Source organism: Propithecus coquereli, unplaced genomic scaffold (genome assembly GCF_000956105.1).
Source record: "Propithecus coquereli isolate 6110/MARCELLA unplaced genomic scaffold, Pcoq_1.0 Scaffold281, whole genome shotgun sequence".
Lineage (NCBI taxonomy): Eukaryota > Metazoa > Chordata > Mammalia > Primates > Indriidae > Propithecus > Propithecus coquereli.
The window spans coordinates 768089-789962 of record NW_012148408.1 but is presented as its reverse complement, the minus strand read 5'-3'; the positions used below and the strand labels follow the sequence as shown (position 1 = coordinate 789962).

At 55.1% G+C, this 21874-nt stretch overlaps 1 protein-coding gene across 1 annotated transcript in view; it reads left to right on the top strand.

The window, feature by feature from the left end:
* The first annotated feature begins 9132 nt into the window (after positions 1-9132).
* The window catches only part of FOXN1 (forkhead box N1), a 27065-nt gene continuing 14323 nt past the window's right edge, over positions 9133-21874 (top strand). The window contains exon 1 of the mRNA XM_012648340.1: positions 9133-9317. The gene's annotated coding sequence lies outside the window, so the exon portion shown is untranslated. The remainder of the gene's footprint in view (positions 9318-21874) is intronic.

The following is a 21874-nucleotide window of genomic DNA, read 5'->3' as shown; positions in this document are numbered from 1 at the left end:
ATCTTAGTGACCAGACCCCTTTGCACTGTATTTATTGAAACTCAGGCTTGCAGTGGCCTGGGAGGAGGGCCTACCAGTGGTTGCCATGGGAACAGCCCCTGGAACTGGCCCAGCATACTGAGGCCTCCCCAGCCTCTCAGGGTTTTGGGGAAGGTTTGAATATTAGTCACATTAAAGTCTTTTTCAGTAGAGTCTGGGATGGTTTTTCACAGCACTCTCCGGGGCTGGTCCACAACGTGGTTCAGGCCCCAGGTGGAGGGGTACGGTGGGAGGGGGCCTGTCCTCTGTCCTGCATGGCAGCCTCCTTGGCACCCCTCCCACCCAAGGGAGAAGATAATGGTCAGACACTCCTGCCAAGGCCCATCGGAGTGGGCGCAGCCACCGGGGAAAGCAGCACTGACATCACTGGGCCTGGCTAATTGGGAGCTGCCAGTCCCTGCGTGTCTTTGGGAAAACCGGCCTCCCCGTTCCCAGAGCGCGCTCCCTGGGCATTTACATAAAACCCTCTGCCCCTGCCAATTCCTCACCGACCCTTCCTCCATCTGGAAAAACAGGTCCCACCAGACCAGAAGAGGCAGGCTGACCCATGCTGGGTGCCCAGAAAGATGGACCCTCACCCAAAATGGCAGCCTGCAGCAAGAAGGGTACAGGTTAGACTCACAGGAACAGGCTCAAAACTGGCATGGCCTTCAGAGTCCAGGACCAGACAACTTTGGATGATTCTGCCTCCCTGCTCCACCTCTACCCCTCCTCCCCCCACCCCACCCTTCCCACTCTCATGGACTCCAGAGTTTTCATTTATCTACCAAGGTGGACGTGGGGGTGGGGAAGAATGATACCACATTCACCATCCATTCTGGGAGCTCAACAGCCCTTCCTGGTTGGAAATTCATCTTTGTGTCTATCCCAAGTCCCTCTCACTGTGACAGTGGCAAGTAAGCCTTGAGTCATCTAGAGGGAAGTTTCCTAGAGTCTTATCCAGTTCCCGCCTACTACAGTGGGCGAGAAGAGAGATTTACCACCACCTGCATGCCCGAATGAAAAGGGGGCTGAGCTGCGAGGAGAGGAAACCAGAAAGGTTTTCATGCTGGATCCCCCTGGGCTGGGCTTTCACTCGGTGCCCGGAGCTGGGGTTGGTGGGGAGTGCAGACAGGAGGGGGCTACCGTGCAGGGGAGAACACGGCTGTCCCCCGGGGACAGGGGATCCTGACAGGACATGCCAGACAGCCAGGAGAGCGAGGAGTGTCAGGTGAGCGGCTCCGCCCCCACCTGGCCCCCCAGGCTGGCATTCCTCACTCATGAAGCACAGTCATAAATCACAGCTCCCACCCAGACCCACACTAGGAGCCCCCCAGCCAAACCGCAGGTGACAGTCCTCCCCATCGGGAGTGGGCTGGCCGCAGAAGGGAGGGGGTCTCCCATGGCTTATCCATAATGCAGTGAGTCCCCGGGAGAAGCCCCGTCTGCAAGGAGAACCCTCTGCTACTACTTCCTTCTGGCCCCTGCTTGGGTACCTGCCGTCCAGCCCAGGCTGGGGAAAGCAGGCTGTGCTTCTCAGGGTGTACGTGCCCTGCCCACTGTTCTCAGTCCCACTTGCCCCTAAGTCCTGCTCAGAGAGGGCCAGGTGTGGACTGAGGTCACACAGCAGTCCCAGCAAGTGAGGACCGGGCTGGTCCTGCCTTCTCAGGGGAAGGAAGTGGACGTGAGCTGGCCTGATGGTTGAGAGGTCAGCCGTGGTGGGTGACCTCGCAGAGCCAAGCCTCCCCCAGATGCTCAGAAACCACCCTCCTCGGCAGGCAGGAGGATGGACGGGTGGCAGGCGGCACCTGTCGGCCTAATCACCGTCATTAGCTGGGCAATAAAGCGGCACGGCCGGGCCAGCCTTTGAAGGAAGGGCCTGTCGGCTGGGTCGGGTTGGTACAGGCAGCCCGGCAGCTCGGTTCCTCCTGCACACACTCCGGGCTGCAGCAGGTGGATGGGGCGCTGCTGGGAATGGGTCTGCTCAGGCACCCACACCCCTTCATCAGTGGCCTCCAGGAAGGTAGCAAGGGGCTTTGCGTGTCTCCTCCCAGCCAACCTGGGCACTGCTGGGACTCAAGCACTTCTGCAGTCGTGAGTTCCCCGTTGCTGGAGAAGATCAACGAGGCTGGAAACACCTTGAGGACAGTTTGCCTGCTGGAGCCGTGTCCCCAGTTCCTGTACCAGGCGTGGCACCGTGAATGGTGTGTGAAGAAATGACTATATCAGAAGCGCAGAGCAGCTTCTAGCTCCTGGAGGGAAGCTGGACATGCTGGCCTCAGAGCCCCTTCCAGACCACTGTGTGTGCAGGGCTACGTGGCCTTGAGAAATGTCTTGGCCTTTCTGGGCCAATGTCACCTTAAATTCCGCAGATAGGCCCTGATTTCTGAGCCAGCCCATACTGGTTCCCCTGTCCCCGTCCCCTAGGGCCCTGGGAGTTTCCCCATTTGCCTACCCGCTCCTCCGGCCACCAGCACCAGCCCTCCATGGCAACCAGAGAGCCCAGGGAAACGGAGTGTGTAGGCAGAGTGAGGAGGGAGCAGGGCTGTCCACACCACTCTCTCAGTTCGCCTTGACCTGGGCTCCAGGTCAAGAGCAGCTCTAGGGGTTAGGGTTCTTGGTTCCAGATAGGTCCCTTGGGGGCTCAGACCATGCCTCCTCTGTCTCCCCAAAGTCTCAGAGGGGAAGCTGCTTCCTGAAGGAGAGAGGGTGGTCCAGCCAGGGACTGCAGGGTCAGGGTTCAGGTAGGACTGGGATGCGTGCCAGCCTAGGGAGGGTGCCCTCTGTAGCTTCCACCCCGGTCTGGGCCCCATTCATCGTGGTCAGCAGAGCCATGAGGCTTTACTAGGGTCAGGGAGGCTGAGCGCCTCAAAAGGGTGAGCCTCCAACTCGTGGGGGTTGTGCAGCGGAGGGAGGGAAGGGAACTGAGCACACTCATTGGAAGGATGGTGACAGGGACTCGGAAGAGTTGCTCTTGAGGGTGGTGAGCCCCACAGATGTGGTACACAGAGCCATGGGTTCTTGGGTACACAGAACCCACAGACACATGCACAGACATGGATAGCCGAGTACATGCAATTATACACACTCACACACAAACGCTTGTGCACACAAAGTCACAGGCTCTCGCAGCCCTTCAGACACCAGAGGAATCACAGAAACACACACGGACATACACAGTCACAGACATTTGTACACACGCGGTCGCTCAGACGCCACTGCTCAGTGTCAGACCTGAGTGTTCTCACACACACACACACATGCTCACACATGCTCAGACGCAGATTCTAGCATGGACACACCAACAGCACATTATAGCTCCACAGACTTGATGCACACACACAGTGGCACGTGAGAAAAGAAATATAGATACTTGCGCACTCACATAGAAGTACACATGTACTTAGACTCTGGCACCAGTGAAAACGCACACGAATTCCTTCTCCCTCTCTCCACAGCCAGGCCTCCTATAGCAGGAGGGATTAAGACAAGAGGAGAGAAGCCCTCCCCATCCAGCAGGACTCTAACCATGTTCCTCCCCACCAGACCCTCCCCCCACCAAGCTCTCAGCTTGGAAACTCCCTGGATTTCCCACGGGGTCAGCCAACCAGAACAGGCTCAGACCTCCCAGCCCAGCTGCCCCGCCACACACCCTCCACAGCTCTGGCCAGGTGCTTCTCCATCATCCACAGCCAAGAAGCTGCCTGCTCTCCCCCGGGAAGCCCACCCTGATTAACCCCAGATCTCTCCAACATTTTTTTTTTTTTCAGACAGGGTCTCCCTCTGGTGCCCGGGCTAGAGTGCAGTGGTGTCATCATAGCTCATTGCAACCTCAAACTCCTGGGCTCCAGTCATCTTCCTTCCTCAGCCTCCCAAATAGCTGGGACTACAGGCACGCACCACCACGCCTGGCTAATTTTTCTTTCTGTCTTGTTTTTTGTAGAGACAGGGTCTCACTCTTGCTCGGGCTGGTCTCAAACTCTAGTCTCAAGCAATCCTCCTGCCTCAGCCTCCCAAAGTGCTAGGATTACAGGCGTGACCCACCGTGCCCAGCCTCCAACCTTTCTTTGACGTGGAATCCTCAGGCCTCAGGGCCTTATGGCAGGTGTGCTTGGGCCCTGCTCCCCTGCAGTTGTTCCTAAGTGTCCTGCATGCCAATGGGGTGAGACTTGGCAAGCCTGGGAAGCAGCAGGCTCAGTCTTGGGAACTGATTTTGGGAAGACAAGTCCAGTCTACATGAGCAGAATCAGACAGAAGATGGCTAATCCTGATATGGGGTGCAGGGAGGGGTGCCCGTCCTCCATCACACTGGGGCTCCTGAGGGTGGGAAAATGGTCTTCGTTCTCCCTGGGGTCCCCAGGGTCTTGCTCCAGCCTGGAGCATGGCAGACATTGGAGCCAGGGAGTTTCATTCCCAACCAGGGCTGCTTCTGTCTCAAAGTAGCCCAGCCCAGGGCAGAGCTCAGCAGCACACAGTGAACTGGTTCTGACCTCCAGTCTCCAGAGGTACAGAGCTTCCTCTGGCCCCAGCCTGTTTAAGCATCCAGCTACAGCTTGTCCAGGCCAGAGCCCAGCCCAGCTCCATCTGCAAGCCTGAAATGAGGGTGCTGGAGTACGTGGGATCAAACCTCCAGACAGAAGTCCTTTCCAAGGGAGCAGAGCCAACACTGCAGCAGCTGGAGTTGAGGCTAGACACCAAGACAGATTTTCTGCATCCAGGAGAGAATTCTGAAGGGCTGGTATGATGAGAGAAGGAGGGGATGGCCCTTTCCAGAGACAGAGAAAGAGGAGAAAGACCTCACAAATCCCCTTTCAGTCCAAGGTCTATGGAAATTCCAGGGCTCCGGCTTCAACTCCCAGACTGCCTGCAATGAGGAAGTCGTGCTTCCCAAAGGAAAGAGGAAGCCAGAGCCAGAGCCCGCGCCCATTCCTGGGGCAGAGGTGGATCCTGTCTTGAAAGAGAAAGAAGTTAATCTCACCCATCAGAAGCAGTCTCACTGTGGGAAGGAGCCAACTACAGTTTCTCCTGGGCATCCCATCAGGGCCTCCATGGGACCCTCGGCCCCTCAATTAATTTGCATTTTCTTGATTATTAATGAAGTTGAAAATCTTTCCACTTTTTTTCCTTTGGCCATTTGTATTTTACCTGTGAATTGCTTATTCATGTCCTTTGCCCATTTTTCTGTGAAATCATCATTTTATTTATTTAGAGGAGCTCTTTATGTATTATGGATATTAACCTTTTTTTCTGTTGCATATGTTGCAACACTTTCTTCAAGGCTATTTTTTATCTTTTAATTTTGTTCATGTTCTATTTTGCTCTAAAGAAATTTTTATTTTATTTACTCAAATCTGTCAACATATTCTTTATGGCTTCTGGATTTGATGTCGTGTTTAAGAAATACCTTCTCGGCCGGGCACGGTGGCTCACGCCTGTAATCCTAGCACTCTGGGAGGCCGAGGCGGGAGGGTCACTCGAGGTCAGGAGTTCGAGACCAGCCTGAGCAAGAGCGAGACCCCCGTCTCTACTAAAAAATAGAAAGAAATGATCTGGACAACTAAAAATATATATATATAGAAAAAAAAATTAGCCGGGCATGGTGGCGCATGCCTGTAGTCCCAGCTACTCAGGCGGCTGAGGCAGAAGGATTGCTTAAGCCCAGGAGTTTGAGGTTGCTGTGAGCTAGGCTGACGCCACGGCACTCACTCTAGCCTGGGCAACAAAGCGAGACTCTGTCTCAAAAAAAAAAAAGAAATACCTTCTCCACTCCATAATTATGAAAGTGTTTTCTATATTTTTTCTATTTATTTGCATGATTTTCATTTTTACATCAGATCTTTAATCTATCTGGATTTTTTAATGTATAGTATGAAGTAGGATTTAACTTTCTTTCTTTCAAATGGGAAGTCCATTATCCCAACTTCCCAACTCTATTTATTGAATGTTTTATACTTTCCTTGCTACTTTAAGATATCTTATTATCCCAGAAAAATGGATGGCTAAAAATTAAGTAAACAAATAAATAAAAATTTTTTAAAGATACCTTATTATTATGTACCTAATTCTCACAAATATCCAAGTTCATTCTGGACTATTATCTCCCATTAATTTATTTGTTTATATCTGCACCAAAATCACACTGCTTTAACCACGGAAGGTTTATTGAACATTTTGAAAACTGACAGGGCAACTTACATCTATTAGTCTTCTTTTTCAAAAATTTCTAAGCTATTCTAATGCATTTACTCTTTTTTCAAACTGTAGAGTCAACTTGTCAAGTTTGGGAGGAAAAAAACCTTTAGACTTTTGATTCGAATTACATTCAGTTTCTAGATTATTTAAGGGAGAACTGACATCTTTGCGATATAGTATTAATATTCAGCCTTCCAACTCAGGAACATGATATGCCTTTATATTTATTCAGGTTTTATTTTATGTGTCAGTAAAGTTCTACTGTTTTCTTCATGTAGATTTTAAGTGTTTCTTATTAAGTTTATTCCTGGGTATTTTGCAATGTTGATGCTTTTGTGAATTGGATCTTTTGTCTCCTATTTTTTAATTGGTTGTTTTAGTTATATAGAAATGATTGTGATTTTTTTTTATTTCAGCATATTATGGGGGTACAGATGTTTAGGTTAAGTATGTTGCCCTTATCCCCCCCTCCCCCCCAAGTCTGAGAATGATTGTGATTTTTATATGCTTCATATGTATTCTGCTACCTCACTAAATTCTCTCATTAGTTCTAATAGTCTTTCAGTTGATCCTCTTAAATTTCCTAAGTAAACAATCGCATCATTTGTAATTCTTGATGATTTTTCCTCCTTCCTTCTCACATTTATGTTCTTAGTTCTGTTTCTTATCTTACTGTACTGGTTAGGGCCTTCAGGATGGTGTTAATTGCTGGCAATGATGGCAGACTTCAATTTACAGCTTTCATCGTTCTCTGTGCCAAGAGTATCCACACAGAAATATCTGTGCATCTAAAAATCACAATTAGGCCGGGCACGGTGGCTCACGCCTGCAATCCCAGCACTCTGGGAGGCCGAGGCGGGAGGATCGCTTGAGCTCAGGAGTTCGAGACCAGCCTGAGCAAGAACGAGACCCCATCTCTACTATAAATAAAAAAGAAATTAGCAAAACAACTAAAAATAGAAAAATTAGCCGTGCATGGTGGCGCGTGCCTGTAGTCCCAGCTACCCGGGAGGCTGAGGCAGGAGAATCGCTTGAGCCCAGGAGTTTGAGGTTGCTGTGAGCTAGGCTGACCCCACGGCACTCTAGCCTGGGCAACAGAGCAAGACTGTGTCTCAAAAAAAAAAAAAGAAATCACAATTAGCCCTGCATACATCCGATGGGAGCAATGAGCAAGCGCACCAGGTCCTGATAACTGCCCTTTCACTGTGAAATCCCACCGACTATTAGGTTTAAGGGAGCAGGGCTTTGATTGCTAGTGAGTCCCAGAGAAAAGTGGATAGAGTCAGGGCCCCTGTTTTAACGCCAGAATACAATTCTGCTACCCGAGTGGGCATCCAGCACATCGTCATTTCCCACCCAGCACCACTGGGCTTGGTGAAGAGAAAGGAGGCACATGTTTATTGAGCATCTACTATGTACGAGGCATTATTAAGAACTTTAAACAAGTGAACTTTTTACATCACAACAACCCTATGGGTGAATAATATTATTCCCTTGTTAACAGATGAGAAAACTGAAACTCAGAGTGGTAAAGGTCACACAACTAACCATCAATCACTAATGGGTTTACTGTTGTATCAGTACCCATTTCTCTGAAGTAGATATGTAGCACAGAACGTTTTCTGCCTAGACCAAGACCTCTCCAAATGTTTTAGCCTACTCCACTCTTGTGCCAGATGACCACCCCCACCTCCAGCCAAGGTTGACATTACGTCTCTCCTTCGACCGAAGTAGAGCTGGGGGTAGAAGATGACTGTCCACACCCTCAGGCCAGAAGCCAAATCCCGGGCCTTGCTGGGCAGCAGTGCTACCACCAGGTCCCTGGAGCCTTTAGCTCCAGGAAGAGACACAAGTAGGCTTAGAGGCCAGGGCAAGGGTGGGGGACAGGGAGGAGGGAAAGAATGTCCAGGGACAGGGAACAAGGGGGCAGGGCAAAGAGGATGAAAAGGAAGCAGGGAGAAGGAGGCGGGCATGGGGTTGGGGCAGCAGCAGGGAGGGCTGTCAGGGCAGGAACAGGCCCCAGGCCTAAGTCTGGATGCAACCAGTAGGGGCCAATTCCTAGGCTTGCCAGGTGCTCTACCCACAATATGGACTCTGAGGGGCCAGGAAGCAGGGCCACAGCCACCCAGTCTTCTGTTTCTATCCTCCAGACCATAACAGGGCCATGGGATCATGACACAGAGCCAGGGAGCCCCTCTCTCTGTGCACACAGGGCAGGATTGCTGAGCCAGGGCTGAGACATGCGCACAGACACACAGATGACACACAGACACAGACCTGGACACAGGGACAGACACACACACCCACAGCAAGTAAAGGCAGAGACGTAGACACACACCGACCCAGGAGGCAAACATTCAGACCCAGGGAGAGTCACGTGGAGAGGCCCACATGCCCACAGATACAGGGAAGGAGCCACAGACACAGGGACATGTGGGCGCACACACCCCGATACACAAGGAGACACCCTGAAGGGATCAGAGGGACTGTGGAGAGACAGTTCCCAGCAAGTCTGTGCTAACGCTTGCCACTTGAGGGTCACAACCATGCCGTCCATGCTGTGCTTCCAAAAACCCTGGGCCACCACCCAGTGCTGTTCCCTGGAACCCCCTCTTTGGCTCCATGAACACACATGCGGTAGCCGGGCTCTCCTGACACACATGTACGTGCCCTGACAGGCCTGCGCCCCACCTGTGGGGGGCTGACATCCCTGTTTTGGGGTGCAGGTGGGGGCCACGGGATAACCCCTCCTCTGCAAGCCACAGGCTGTGCCCGCTGGCAGGGACAGGGGGCCTGGACTAGCTCAGGAGGAGGGAGGGGTTGGGGGGGCCGGGGCGCGGCTGGGGCGGGCACAGGAGCCGGTACCTGTCAAACAAGAGCCAAGGAGCAAACTAGCTTCTTAGTCACCTTTCTCTTCTCCCCGTTTTGGCAGCAGCCCCTCGGGGCAAGGGGAAGCTGATATCATAATTATTGGCTCACCCGGCAGCTGCCTCCCCTCACCTGATGTCAGCACAGAACCAGGACGGCCGAGGTGACGGACTGACAGACGGACGGAGCTCCTGGCCCCCCAGACCCAGGCCCCCACGCCGACCTGCTTCACTGAGCAGGTAAGAGGAGCCCCGGCCCAAGTCAGCCGTGGAGGCCAGCAGGCCCGGGCCAGGGTATGGGGAGGGGGTTTGCCTTTTTAACGGGCTGCAGGAGTGACTGGGAACACCTGGGTGCTCCCCGGCTCCTCACTGCAGCTTGAGGGAGACTCAGAATTCGGGTGAGTGCCTGGAGGCCAAGGGGGACCCCCTCTTCTGTGCCCCTCCCTCCCATTCCTCTTCGAGGCTGTCCAACTTCAATCCTTCTTGCTGTAGCGTGGGTCTCTTTCTGGTGCGTGTTGTTGGATTTTGTGCGAGTAGCTCTGTGTATTGGAGGAGGTGTGCATACCCACTCTGTGCCGGCAGAAAATGAGGACTCAGAAGTGCTAGAACTAGAAAACTAGAGCTCAAAGATCCCAACCTAGTGGCTTTTCCAGGTGCAGAAGGGAGAGCCCAGCTCTAGGGGCTGAGTGGCACCAAGGCTGTGCACAGATCAAGGAATCACTCAACATCTCTGGGCAGCCTGGGCTGGGGGCTAGATGCCTGGGGCCCATGGGGAGGCCTGGGCTGCAGAAAGGAGACGATGCCCCTGGTGGAGAAGCAGACAGGTGGCAAACAGGTGCTGTGGCCAGGAGCTAATGCTGAGCTCGAGGCAGAGTCCTTCTACCCCTGGGTCCGGGAACATTTCTCTCCCTTAAGATCCTGTAGGTAGAGTCCTGGTGAGCAGGCCTGGGACAGGCAGGGAGCCCTTGGGCCTGTGGAACCTAGAGCTGGGGATGCGGGCAGTGAAGCCCCTTAGGAAATGGCCGGAGCAGCAGGAAGGCCCCACCAGCTCCCCCAGCCCTTCCCCACCCCGCACCTGATCGGGTAAGGTCTGGCATTCCCCGTGGAGTCCCCCAGGCCCTCCCTAAATGCCCACAGGAGCATGCCCATGTTAGATTAAGAATAGACTCTAACAAGTGAGTGTGTTTGCCTCCTCTCTGCACCTACAGGTCTGGGGGGATATGTTTGGATGTGATTTGTAGCAAGGCACAACGGAAAGGAGTGAGGCTCCTCCTCTTGAGAAGTCATCTCATCCGTTCCCCTGCTGTGCCAGTCATTGCCCATGCCAGACAGGGCTGCCCCCTCCTAGTTTTCCTAATCCCTGAAGGAGAAAATTTGGTCAGTTCCCCTACAGTCATGAAGTCCTTCCTGGAGTCTCTCTGAAGTCTCTACTGCTGCAGGGTCCAGCTCTACCTACCCCCAAAGCCTTCTCTTTCCACCACTGATGAACCTCGGGGCTGATCACAAGCTGGTGTTGCCTTCTACTCCTGTCCCCCTCAGGCCTGGCTCAGACCCTTTCACCATCTTCCTCCTTCCCTGACCCACAGGACGCAGGGAGGGGAAGGGCATCCCCGCTGATGTGGGAAGGGGCAGCACCTCCTGTCCCGGCCCCTTTCTCTTGTGGCTTCATGAGGGGCCCAGGGTGAGCCAGGCAGGGACAGATCTGGGCTGGGTGCTGGGGAGGGGCAGAGGGGGCAGGGGCTGCCCCAGGTTGGGGATCCTCAGGGGCGAAGGAGCCACGGGGAGAGGCGCATGCCCTCCCGGCTCCCCGCCCGGCCCCGCCTGTGCGGCCTCTGCGGGCTCAGCTCCCGGCTCCAGGGCCTGCCGAGGCACGCTGCCCCCCCAGGCCCGGCGCCTCACTCACCTCCCAGAGCCAGGAACCTGTTCTCCCGGGAATGCCAGGGAGTTCTCAGAGGACTTTATTTCCCAGGGGCTCAGGGAGCCCCAGAATCCTCTGGACCAGCGGGTCCTGGAAAAGTGAGAGAAAGATTGGGGGGCTTGGGACCCCTCCCTGCTCCCTGTCTTGGTCTCATCCACACACTGACCCCACATTGCCTCCAACCAACAGCCTTCTTCACTCATCGCGAGAAGAGAGAAGGCTTGAGAAAGTTAAAGGGGAGAAGCCCACCGATGGCACTTGCCTTCTGTCATGTGCCACCTTTTGTCTCAGGGAGAGCCTTCCCTTAGGCCCCCTGGAGAGTCCCATCTGCCCTCTAAGAAAGCAACAGAGCACCACTTCCCTTGGGCTCCCCATCCTTCCTAGCCGGGAAGTCCTTCCTGATGTCTAACTTCCTTCCCCCCAGCTCGAGTTGACACTTGGTCTTCATGGACCAGCAGAATGCCCATGTCCTGCACAGGGCCCAGCCACATGGCCAGAGACTGTTTCCCAAGTCACGGAGAAATGTCCTGGGAGCTTGAGAGCAGGAAAGGACAGCAAGCCCCCACCCGCACCTGCTGCCCCTCTGTTACTCTCTCCAGCTCCACATTGTAGTGAGGTTGGGGCCACGTCTGCCACCTCTCATTCCCCCATAACAGAAGGATGTGGGGGACGGAGATCCTGCAGGTGCGCCCTTCCCTCTTTCCTTCCGAGTCACTGCCCGCGGTCCCCGCGGAGGCCTGCACGGGGGAGGTCGCCAGCCAGGATCGGCTTCTGCAGCAGGAGAGGTTGACAGACTTCAGAGAGACTTTTCAGCATTTTGAGTTGAGTTTGCCCAGACTGTGTGACTACAGGAGGTGGTTTCCCGAGTGGAGAGGCAGCCCTTGATCTGGGCTGGGTCGAGTAGGGCTGGCGACACGCCCAGGAGCAGGGGAAGACAAGATGACCTCTGGGAGGATGCATCCCAGAAGCATCAGTCAAATGGCCCTGAATAAGTTGGGTCTTTCTGGTTTACCCGTCCCCATCCCCTGCCCCTTCCTCCACCTCTGTGCTCATCTCCAACCCCAACCTCAACCTCATCCCTCACCCTATCCCATTCCCATCTTCAACCCCTTCCCAGCCCCTCCTGCTCCCTGCTCCCACCTCCACCCCCGCCGCCCCACACCCTCTCCCTGCCTCCTCTGCCTCCCTGCCTCAGCTCTTCAGCCCTAACCCCCTCGCCCTCCACCCCCCCAGGATGCACCTGCCCCTAGGTCACAGATCCCCTTGGAGTCCAACACCCCTCACCAGCACCCCACCAGGTCCTGGCATGTCCTTCATGCGCTCTGAGTGTGGAGGAAAGGCCCAGAGCCATGCCGTGGGACAAAACAGATGGGATGGGATCACCCTGTGCCCTCAGCTTCCTGATCCTATCTGGGCCTTAACGGCTGGATGCTGACCACGCAGTAACAATGAGTTCAGACACAGCAAGCTGAGGTCTGATGTCCAGACAGACCTCTACACTGCGGGGTGCGGTGAATGAAGAGGCGATGGAGAGACACACCCCGAGGGCCCCAAAGGGAGGCGAGGGCAGCCTTTAGGGGGTGAGGTGGGGGCTGTGGCCCAACTGATCTGATGAGGCATGGCAGGGCCAAGGCGGGGGAGGGATGGAAGCTGGAGCAGGGATTTGGGGGGTTGTTTAGGAATGAGCATCCCTGGGTCATTCCTTAGAGGCTCTTGCTTAGTCAGCTGAGATTAATGGGGCTGGGGAGAGAATGAGCTGAATCGTGATCTCTCAGGGAATTTGACTCGAGAGCCAGCTGTGAGTCACAGAGAGAAGGGAACCTGTGCTCTCCCAGCTGCTCTGGAAGGTCCAGGGGGTGGGCACCCCTCAAGAGCCCCCCAGGATGCAACGGAGAGCCGACTGGGAGGTCTGACCCCCGCCCTCCACCCCATGCTCATGGGAGGATGGATGCACAGTCAGATAACTTCAGGCCCTGCCCTCACACACCTGCCAGGGGACTTCAGGGCTCCCCCAGCCTGAAACTACTGCTTCTGACAAACCACAGCTGGCCTGGGCACCAAAACACACACACACACACACACACACACACACACACACACACTCACTCACTCGCTCACAGAATGGGGTGTGTCCCTGGAACCGGATTGCCTGGAGACAGTTGAAGGTCCCACCTACACTTGTAAATTCCACAGCCGTGTCCCAGACTGCACCAGCCCATTAGTCTAAGAAGGAATAGGATGTGCACAAGGACACACATGTACGCACGCACACACACAAACATGCACACGTCACTGTGATCAGAAAACCCAACCATCAGACTCTGCAACTTAGCAGCCCCTCCCCTGCACAGAACTGGAGTGACCACAGCAGTGGGTAGTGTCCCGGCTCCCTCTGGAGAGGGTTCCTGGAACCCACATTGGGGCATGAGCATGTGGCTTTAGAGAGGTGACCCTGCCACTCTGGGCCTTCCTGAGAGCGTGCCCACGCTGCCTGAGGTGGGAAGGGTTCTGGAGAGAAAATTCTTTGGGATGGCGATGCCAAGGCCAGGAGGACCTGGGCATGGTCAAGGGAGAAAGATGGGGCTGGAGCCAAGGACCTGGACAGGGTCAGGGGAACACCCCAGAGCCTGTCCCTTCTCCAAGGACACGGTCCGGTGCTCAGAGCCGCCTTCACACAGCCCAGGAACCTGGAGGAGGGAGCAGTATGCAGACACTGCATAGCAGGCAATAATCCCCACCACTGGTGGGGCCTCAGTTTCCCCATCTGTCAGATAGAGAGGGGCTTGGGTGGGATGGGCCTTCAGGCAAGTCTCACTCCAAGTTTTGGTAAGTTCAAGGAGACGATCTCCTGCCTGCCCTCTGTGTTGGATGGCGTTGGGGGAGGAGGTGCACCAGTATGTATTTGTCTTCTACTACATCTGTGTTATTAGTAGTGGTGTCGGAATTAATATCCCTAATAATAGATTGGTGATAATGAGCAGTTCTGCTAATGATATGTACAGGGCATGAGAGGCCCCTGGCCCAAGGATGGTGGGATCCTGGGCCATTTCATTGCCCCCACTAAGGTGGGCAGGCAAAGGGGGAGCCCACCAGCTGGATGAGAGCCCTCTCTGCCACCCCACGGGGAGCACCCCTGGGAAGGGCAAATGGCTGAGGTGAAGAGATGGCTCTCAGCCCCATCCCTCTCCTGAGATCTCACAGGCCCGGGACCCCACGGGAGGAGGCAGGGGCACCAGGCAAGATGGCTCTGGTTTAACTTCCTCTGAGCACTTTGCCATTCTGGGTCTCATCGTCCCCAGGACAACCAGGTGAGGGATGCCGGGCACGGATGAGGACCCCATTTTATACAGGAGGAAATGAGCTTCAATCCCGTGACAAGTCCATGCTGCTAGCAAAGCTGGGAGAGGACCCTCCTGTTGTCCTTTCCTTGAGGAAAAACAGTTGGGGGGCGTTTTGTAGGGCAGCTGGCGGTCTGGGCTCAGCAAAGGCTTGGGGGGACGATGACAGCCAGGTTAGAGGAGGGGGTGGCACAAGGCTCCGGCATCCCTGTCGGTCACACAGATCAAATCGTCAGCTGCCAATCACTGCCACGGCCAATCAACTCCACAGCCAGTTACCAACACAGCCTACAGGAGGCTGGGGACAGGACAGTCTGGCCCAGTCCCGATGACTTCATCATGGGAGTGGGACCCCTGGGCCGCGGGGGACCCAGGCTAATGGCCAGCAACTTCTTCCCTTCCCCCAGCCCTTTCCTCCACCCCCGTCAGCGGTGGGGCTGCAGGAAGCTCACTGTAGGAAGGATGCAGGCGACGGCTCACAATCTGTGGAAATGCCTCTGGTCCTTCGGTCATTCCCCACCTCACCATCCACTCTTGCCCCTCTCACAGCTTGGGCAGACAAGGATTGGAGGGAACTGTCTTCTCTGGAAATCATGAGGCCTCAGATCACTGCTTTCTGCACACTGCCCCCTGGGAGTATGAAGCAGGAAGAAGTCCCCACTCCCCAGGTGCCCAGCTCTCCAGTCAGGTCCCCAGTAGTTCCAGGTCACTCTGTCCACCTCCAAGTCCTTTGCCAGGGCAGTTCTCACATCAGACCCAGTCATGCCTTCAATCCCTGCGACAGTGGGCGTGGCAGGGCCTTTTCCCTAAGCTGCCCATCCAAGGGTTTCCGGTTCTTGGAATTTATAACTCCACCCCCCATCCACACCCCCATACACCCCCACACCCCCATCCCCACAACTAACCGTGGAGGGCAAGCTGATTTTGCTTCTGGGAGCGAGATGTGGGGGTGGGCTCACAGCCTTACAGCCTGGCCTCCAGAGTAGCAGGAGGCAGGAGGCCGGAAAAGGCAGACCATGAATAACACCCTGAGTAAGAGCAAAACATCCCTGGGGGCTGGGGGTGTCTGGGCGGGAGGTCTCTGGGAAGGGACAGCTAAGGAGCAGGGAGAATCCAGCAGAGATGACCTCGCAGACTAGGTGGCCATAGCAGAGGAGAGACGGGGTCCCAGCAGGTATGTTTCAGAGAGGGATGGAGGGGAGTTTTGAGGAGTAGCATTTCTTATTTCCGTGGAACCAAACATTCCTTTCTATCCACTGTAAAATAAGCATCCACAGTTAGGTCAAAGACATCCATCCATCTGTCCCACTGAACATTTATCCATCTGTCTGTCCATCCGTCCAGCTTTCCACCCATCCATTGTCCATCCATCAGTCTGACCATCCATCAATCTGTCCACTCATCCAACTGTCCATCTGTATATCCGTCAATCCATCCACCCACCTATCCATCCACCCATCTATCCATCCACCTACCCATTGAGGTCAGGCCCCAATTGGTCTCCCCAGGGCTGCTGGGAAGGGCCTGTGGTCCTATGGCATTTATGGGGCATGTGACCTGCCTACCTGGCCTGGGGAGGCAGCCCCGCCTCAGCCCTCGGGCAGGGGGCTGGTCCAGGCGCGTGGGAGTATTTATACCTCCATGGAGGCTCCTGGGGAGCTGTTGGCCGAATGACTCCCCGAAGCAGTGATGGCCATGGCCCAGAGCCCACTGTGAGTGCTTGAATCCGGCTCCTCTGGGGCCAGGGGCGGGTGGCACAGGCTGGAGAGCGGCCGGAGGGATGGGCAGCTGCCCAGAGGTGGCAGGGATGGCGAAAAGGAAGGCGCACTGGGTGAAGGAGAGTAGGAGAACAGGAAGCTGTTGGAGTCAGGCATCTGCAGCAAAGCTGGGGCCCTCCCTGGAGGATGGATGAGTCTATTGCCCTTAAACAGCCTCTTGGTGGTGATGGGGGGGTCCCTTGGCGAATGACAGGAAGGACAGGACAAGAGGACAAGAAAAATTAAGGCTAAATACCTGGAAGAACTTCCAGGTCAGCCCAGGGCAGGGAAGGTGGCTCAAGTGCTTTTTCAGCTGGGCATACTGAGTGCAGCTCTGGGACCAGCCTACTTCCAGAGGCAGGGGAATGACTGAAATGGCTTTAGGAGAGACCTGATTTGGGGGATGGGAATGACTCAGCCGCAGGTGTCCGTGGCTCACATTTGGAGGAAAGCGTCACCTGGGGGACCTGGTTGCTGTTCATCCTTTGTTCTCCCCATCCCATCCCCTGCCCATCTGTCCCCACCTGCTTCTACACTGAGTCAAATCTCAAGGCAGAAGCAGCTGACCCATTTTCTGAAACCAAAGCAGGAGTAAGAGCCAGAGGGGCCAGAATGTTGCCCTCAGTACCCCAACATTGATGGGAAGGAAGGAGCTAGAAACTGCCAAGTACCCTGGGGTGCCCGAGCCTCAGGCACAGCCCCCAGGCCCTTCCCTGTCACCCCCTACTAGATAATTGCTGAGCTGCTCCAGGGGACCCCTCCCAGCAGCCGGTGGGGTGGAGCCCTGGGTGGGGCCACAGGCGATCCCTGGGCACGGCCCCACCCCTTGTAAAACATGCTGCCGCAGCCAGCAACAGAAACCATTAAGGCGGAACTGAAGTTCCCTCCCCACCTTGCTTATAAAGAGCAGGTAGGAAGCAGCCGGTGGGAGGGGACCTGGAGTATGGAGAGAGCCCAGCAAGGACCCTCGGCGCCCAAGGCCTGCCTGTCCCCTGTGACTCAGTTGCCCATGGGAGATGCAGGGACAGACCCTCCCAAGGGAACCTCCAGCCGCGCCCCCCACCCACCTTTCAGGAGTGAGCAGGGAGCCTGAGGTGTTCCCGAGGTGGGGCCGTGTAGCATAGTGTTTAAGCATCCTGGCTTTGAAGCCCGGGTCTGAATCCCAGGGAGCGTAATTTACTAGCTGAGTGAACTTGGACAAGTCAGGTTAACCTCTCTGATCCTCGGTTTCCAGATCTATAAAATGGGAATGACAGTGCAGCACCTCCTTTCTAGGGTGTAATAACTCACCCTGATCCCCTCGAGGATTTCCTCAGGGAGTCCCCTTGTGAAGGCAGAACAGGGCAGAGGGCCCAGCTGACAGCTCCCTGGACTGTACACAACTCCACAGGTGCACGCACCTCCGCAGGACCAGCCTCAGCATCCTTGGATGCAAATGGTCCCAGCAGCTCATTTTACTTATAAGGAACTGAAGCAGAGAAAGGGGAAGTGACTTATCTAAGGTCACACAGCCCCCACCCCCAATTGGCCCCTTCCACCTGAGTCCTGAGGGGCTAGGGGCCGGTCTCCGAGAGGTGAGGAGATGCTGATGAGTAGAGGGGCACAGGGCAGGGGGCAATAATGATTATTGTTGATCCCGTTGTCAGGGTTCCTGGGGAATTTCTCACTCGTCATCCTCCCCACTCCGGTCAGAGGGCCGTTTCTTTCTTCCCTCTGACTCCAGGGATCCAGTTGTCTTTCCCATTCCCAAGGATCATGCAGGGTGGAGGGTGAACAGAATGCCCAGATACCAAGTGGTCTTCGCCAGCATTTTCAGGGTCACACCCCTGGAGTGTGAGTGTATGGGCGTGTGGTCAGGGCTCTCGAGACCTGGGAGTCAGGAGCTGTGGTCTTAGCTGTGTGGCCCTAGGCGTGTCATTTCTTCTCTCTGGGCCTCAATTTTCTCCCCTAAAAAATGGAGGTGATGACCCTGCACCCCTGCCCATGGTAAATGTTCACCAGTTGGCTTTCAAAAAGAAAGAAGCCAGGCGTGGTGGCTCGCATCTGTAATCCCAATGCTTTGGGAGGTCGAGGCAGAAGGATCACTTAAGGCCAGAAGTGACCAGCCTGGTCAACACAGCAAGACTTCATCTCTACAAAGAATAAAAAAACATTAGCCGGGCATGGTGGCGCATGGTGGCGCGTGCCTGTAGTTCCAGCTACTTGAGAGGCTGAGGCAGGAGGATCGCTTGAGCCCAGGAATTTGAGGTTGCAGTGAGATGATGCCACTGCACTCTACCTGGGGTGATGGAGCAAGACTCCATCTATTAAAAAACAAAAAGGAAAGGAGGGAAGGAAGGAAGGAAAGAAGAGAAAAAAACAAAGACTGAGTCTGATTTGTAGTATTTGTTTATTTCCATGGGCAAATACTCCCACCATGGCCGATCTGGGCCAGTTTCACTGGATGCGGAGTTGGGAAGAGATGGCACAACGGGCTCGCACCAGCCCACACCAGCTGGCTGCAGCACACCACTCACTGCCCGTGCCCTCTGGGCAAAGTGAGGATGAAGTGAGATAACAGATACAGAAGTGCAGAGGAAGCCGCAGAGCACTCTGTGGGTGTGGAACTGTGATGAGGACCATCAGAACTGGCGAAGGGCCCCAGGGCACGGTCCACCATGGACAACCCCGGCCTCCAGCCTAGGCAGGGAGCAGGTTGTGTGTCATGCTGAGTGGTGGGTCGTGAGAGTGACCTGGAGTAGCTCCTGGGATCTGGGAGGGGAGGGGCGCTGACTGGGTCTCCCACAGTGGTTCGCTGATATATCGTGCTCCCCGAAACTGAAACAGCCAGGATGAAGGTTCAACTTCTGTGAGAGATTCCTTCTGAATGCAGATGCCAGCCGCAGGACACGGGCCGTCTGGGAGGCCTCCTGCGGGATCCAAAGTGACAGTTACCCCCCACCCTTTCCACTTGAATCCATGAGAATTTCTGCAGGCACTGGCTCTACCACAGGGGGATGGCTACAATGACCTCTGATGCCAGAGAGTCTAGAGGAGAGAAGTTTAGCCTCTGCCAGTGGGGGAGGGTGATATCAGAGAAATGGAGGTGGGAGGCAGGAAAGGGCAGGAAAGAGGTGTTCCCTCCGCTTTCCCTGCCCCCACCCCTAGAGCTCATGCCTTAAATTAACTCTGTCCCACTGGTAATTATTAATAATAGCTATCATTTATTGAGCATGTACTATGTGTTAAGCTATTTACAAGCAATATTTCATCTAATCCTCCAGAGAGGTGTGTATTATTAGCCCTATTTTACAGACGAGGAAACTGAGGCCCAGGGAAGGAAGTTAAGCAGCTTGCCCAACCGCAGTCACTGGGATTCAAACCCAGTCCTGACCCCAGATCATCCAGCTTCAGGAGCTCTGCTGGCTACTCCAGGGAGGGGTCAGGGCCAAGGCAGCCTCACCCTTCACTCCACAGTGAGCCCTTCCCTGTGCTGGACAGGAGCCCTCCATAGATGCCAATCAGAAGCCCTTTGCCCAGCCCCTGAGGCAGGAGGGCCATTTTGAATGCAGTTGGTGGAAGGCCCCTTTTTCCTGGACTGTGTGGTTTTAGGAAAGTCACTTAACCTCGTCTCTGGGCCTCATCTGTGTAGAGCAGAGATTCAGCTGAGGCACCCAAGGGGGGCATCGTGGTCATGGAATCAAGAGTCATCACTTACAAAATCTGCCTAGAAGATACCCTGGGCTGAGGACCACACCGGGACTTCTGCATCCTCGATGGAAATTAAGGGGTGGGCCTCTGAACTCAGCATAACTTCCCTGCTTCTAATCCCTGGAGGCTTGGAGGAGATGCCGGGTGGTGGTTTAGCCAAGCTAGGCTATGAAAGCCATCGCTGTGAACTGAAGCCTCGGTCAAGGGCTCGGACATGCAGGACCTCGGCCAGGGCTACAGATAACGTCCTGGGGAACAGGGAATAGGTGCCAGGATCGTTCTGGGCAGGCCAGACTGGGGCTCAGGGAGGCCTCCCCAGATTCACATCTGTGAAGGAGCAGGGCTGGGGTCTGAGACCCCTGAGGCCAGGCTGAGTGAAGGCCAGACAGCAGGGAGGGCTGGCAAGGGCCACTGCCTCCTGGGGATGGGTCATCAGCCAGTCTCCGCAGGGCTGCCAGGCCTGGAGCAGTGAGACTATCAGGAAAACTGCAGAGACCAGGGCCAGAGGCCGTGGCGCTCAGCTGCATTTGGCCAATTGAGACCAGATGTATGACATGTGTCCTTGAGTATTTTCAACGCGCCTGCACCTAATACACATCTTCTCACTTAATGCTCTCGATGATCCTTTGAGGTGGGTCCATGTGACCATTTGTCAGGTGTGGAAAGTGAGATAACAGAGAATGACACCGTTTGTTCAAAATCACACAGCCAGAAAGTGACAGAGCTGAGGATCAAACGCAGGTCTTCCCGAATCCAAACCCTCACTCTTAGCCACCATGCGACGCCCCCAGGCTACAATCCCGAGATCTGGGGGGAGGAAGAGCCCCCAGCCCTGCATCTAGAGCCCCTGGAGAACACCTCGGGAAGGCACCAAGCCCACTGCACCACCTCCTGGGAAGACGGCTCTGGGCCGGGGCAAGGTGTGGCAGGCAGGCCCGAGCTGTCCAGGGAGCAGGGGCCAGGCCGGGCAATCATGCGGAGCCGGAGATGGGCTGCCCCGCACCTCGGGCCCCATGCCTGCGCCCTTGTGGTGTCCAGTTACGGCCAGCTCGGCGCTTCCCGGTCACGCCACATTTAGCATTGCCGAGTGAGCAGGCACCGGGACATTGAGAAGGGCGGTGGGGACTCTTGAAGGGGCGGGAGAGCCTCCCACCAGCCCCCGACCTGGACCTCAGCTACCAGCCCCCTGCCACTGCTCCCCCATGGGACTTTGGGCAAAGTCTCTTCCCTCCTTGCCCCTTTAACCCTCTGTTAAATGAGGTGTATTGATGGTTTATTCAGCAAAGATGTGCCAACCCGGGCTGGGCACCGCGGAGCCAATGAGGCCGTCCCTCCCTCCCAGAGCTCCTCGGAATGGCACAGCTGCCCTGCTCTGGCTCTAGGGGGTCCTGGGTAGAAGGGGCAAGTGTAAACCTCCTGCTTTTCTTGCTACCTGTCCCCTTTGCTTATCCCACCCTGACTCTGACTCCCACCAAATGAAGAAACCGTATGTGGAGCGCAGACTCTGGAGTCAAACCTAAGTTCAAATCCTGACTCTGTCAAGGGTTCGCTGTGTGATTTGGGCAAGTCACATAACCTCTCTGAGCCTCAGTTTCTTTATCTGGAAAGTGGAGTTAATAATATACCTTCCTCACAGCCTTATTCTGATAAACCAGTGAGAAAATCATCCGAATTTACACAGTGGCCAGCCCAGAGCTGCCCCACAGCAACTGGTGGCTTTTAGCCGAGACCATGTGGGCAAGGAGGAGTGAATTCAAGAGGCACTGCTCTTTGCAGGTGGCGAGGGAAGGAAAGGGCTGGGATAATACCAGTAAGAGTCGCACTAACAATGACATTCATAACGAGAACTGACATTTTCTTTTTTTTTTTTTTTTTTTGAGACAGAGTCTCACTGTGTTGCCCGGGCTAGAGTGAGGTGGCGTCAGCCTAGCTCACAGCAACCTCAGACTCCTGGGCTCAAGCGATCCTCCTGCCTCACCCTCCCCAGGCACCCACCATCTCGCCTGGCTAATTTTTTCTATTTTTAGTAGAGACGGGGTCTGACTCTTACTGAGGCTGGTCTAGAACTCCTGACCTCGAGTGATCCTCCCGCCT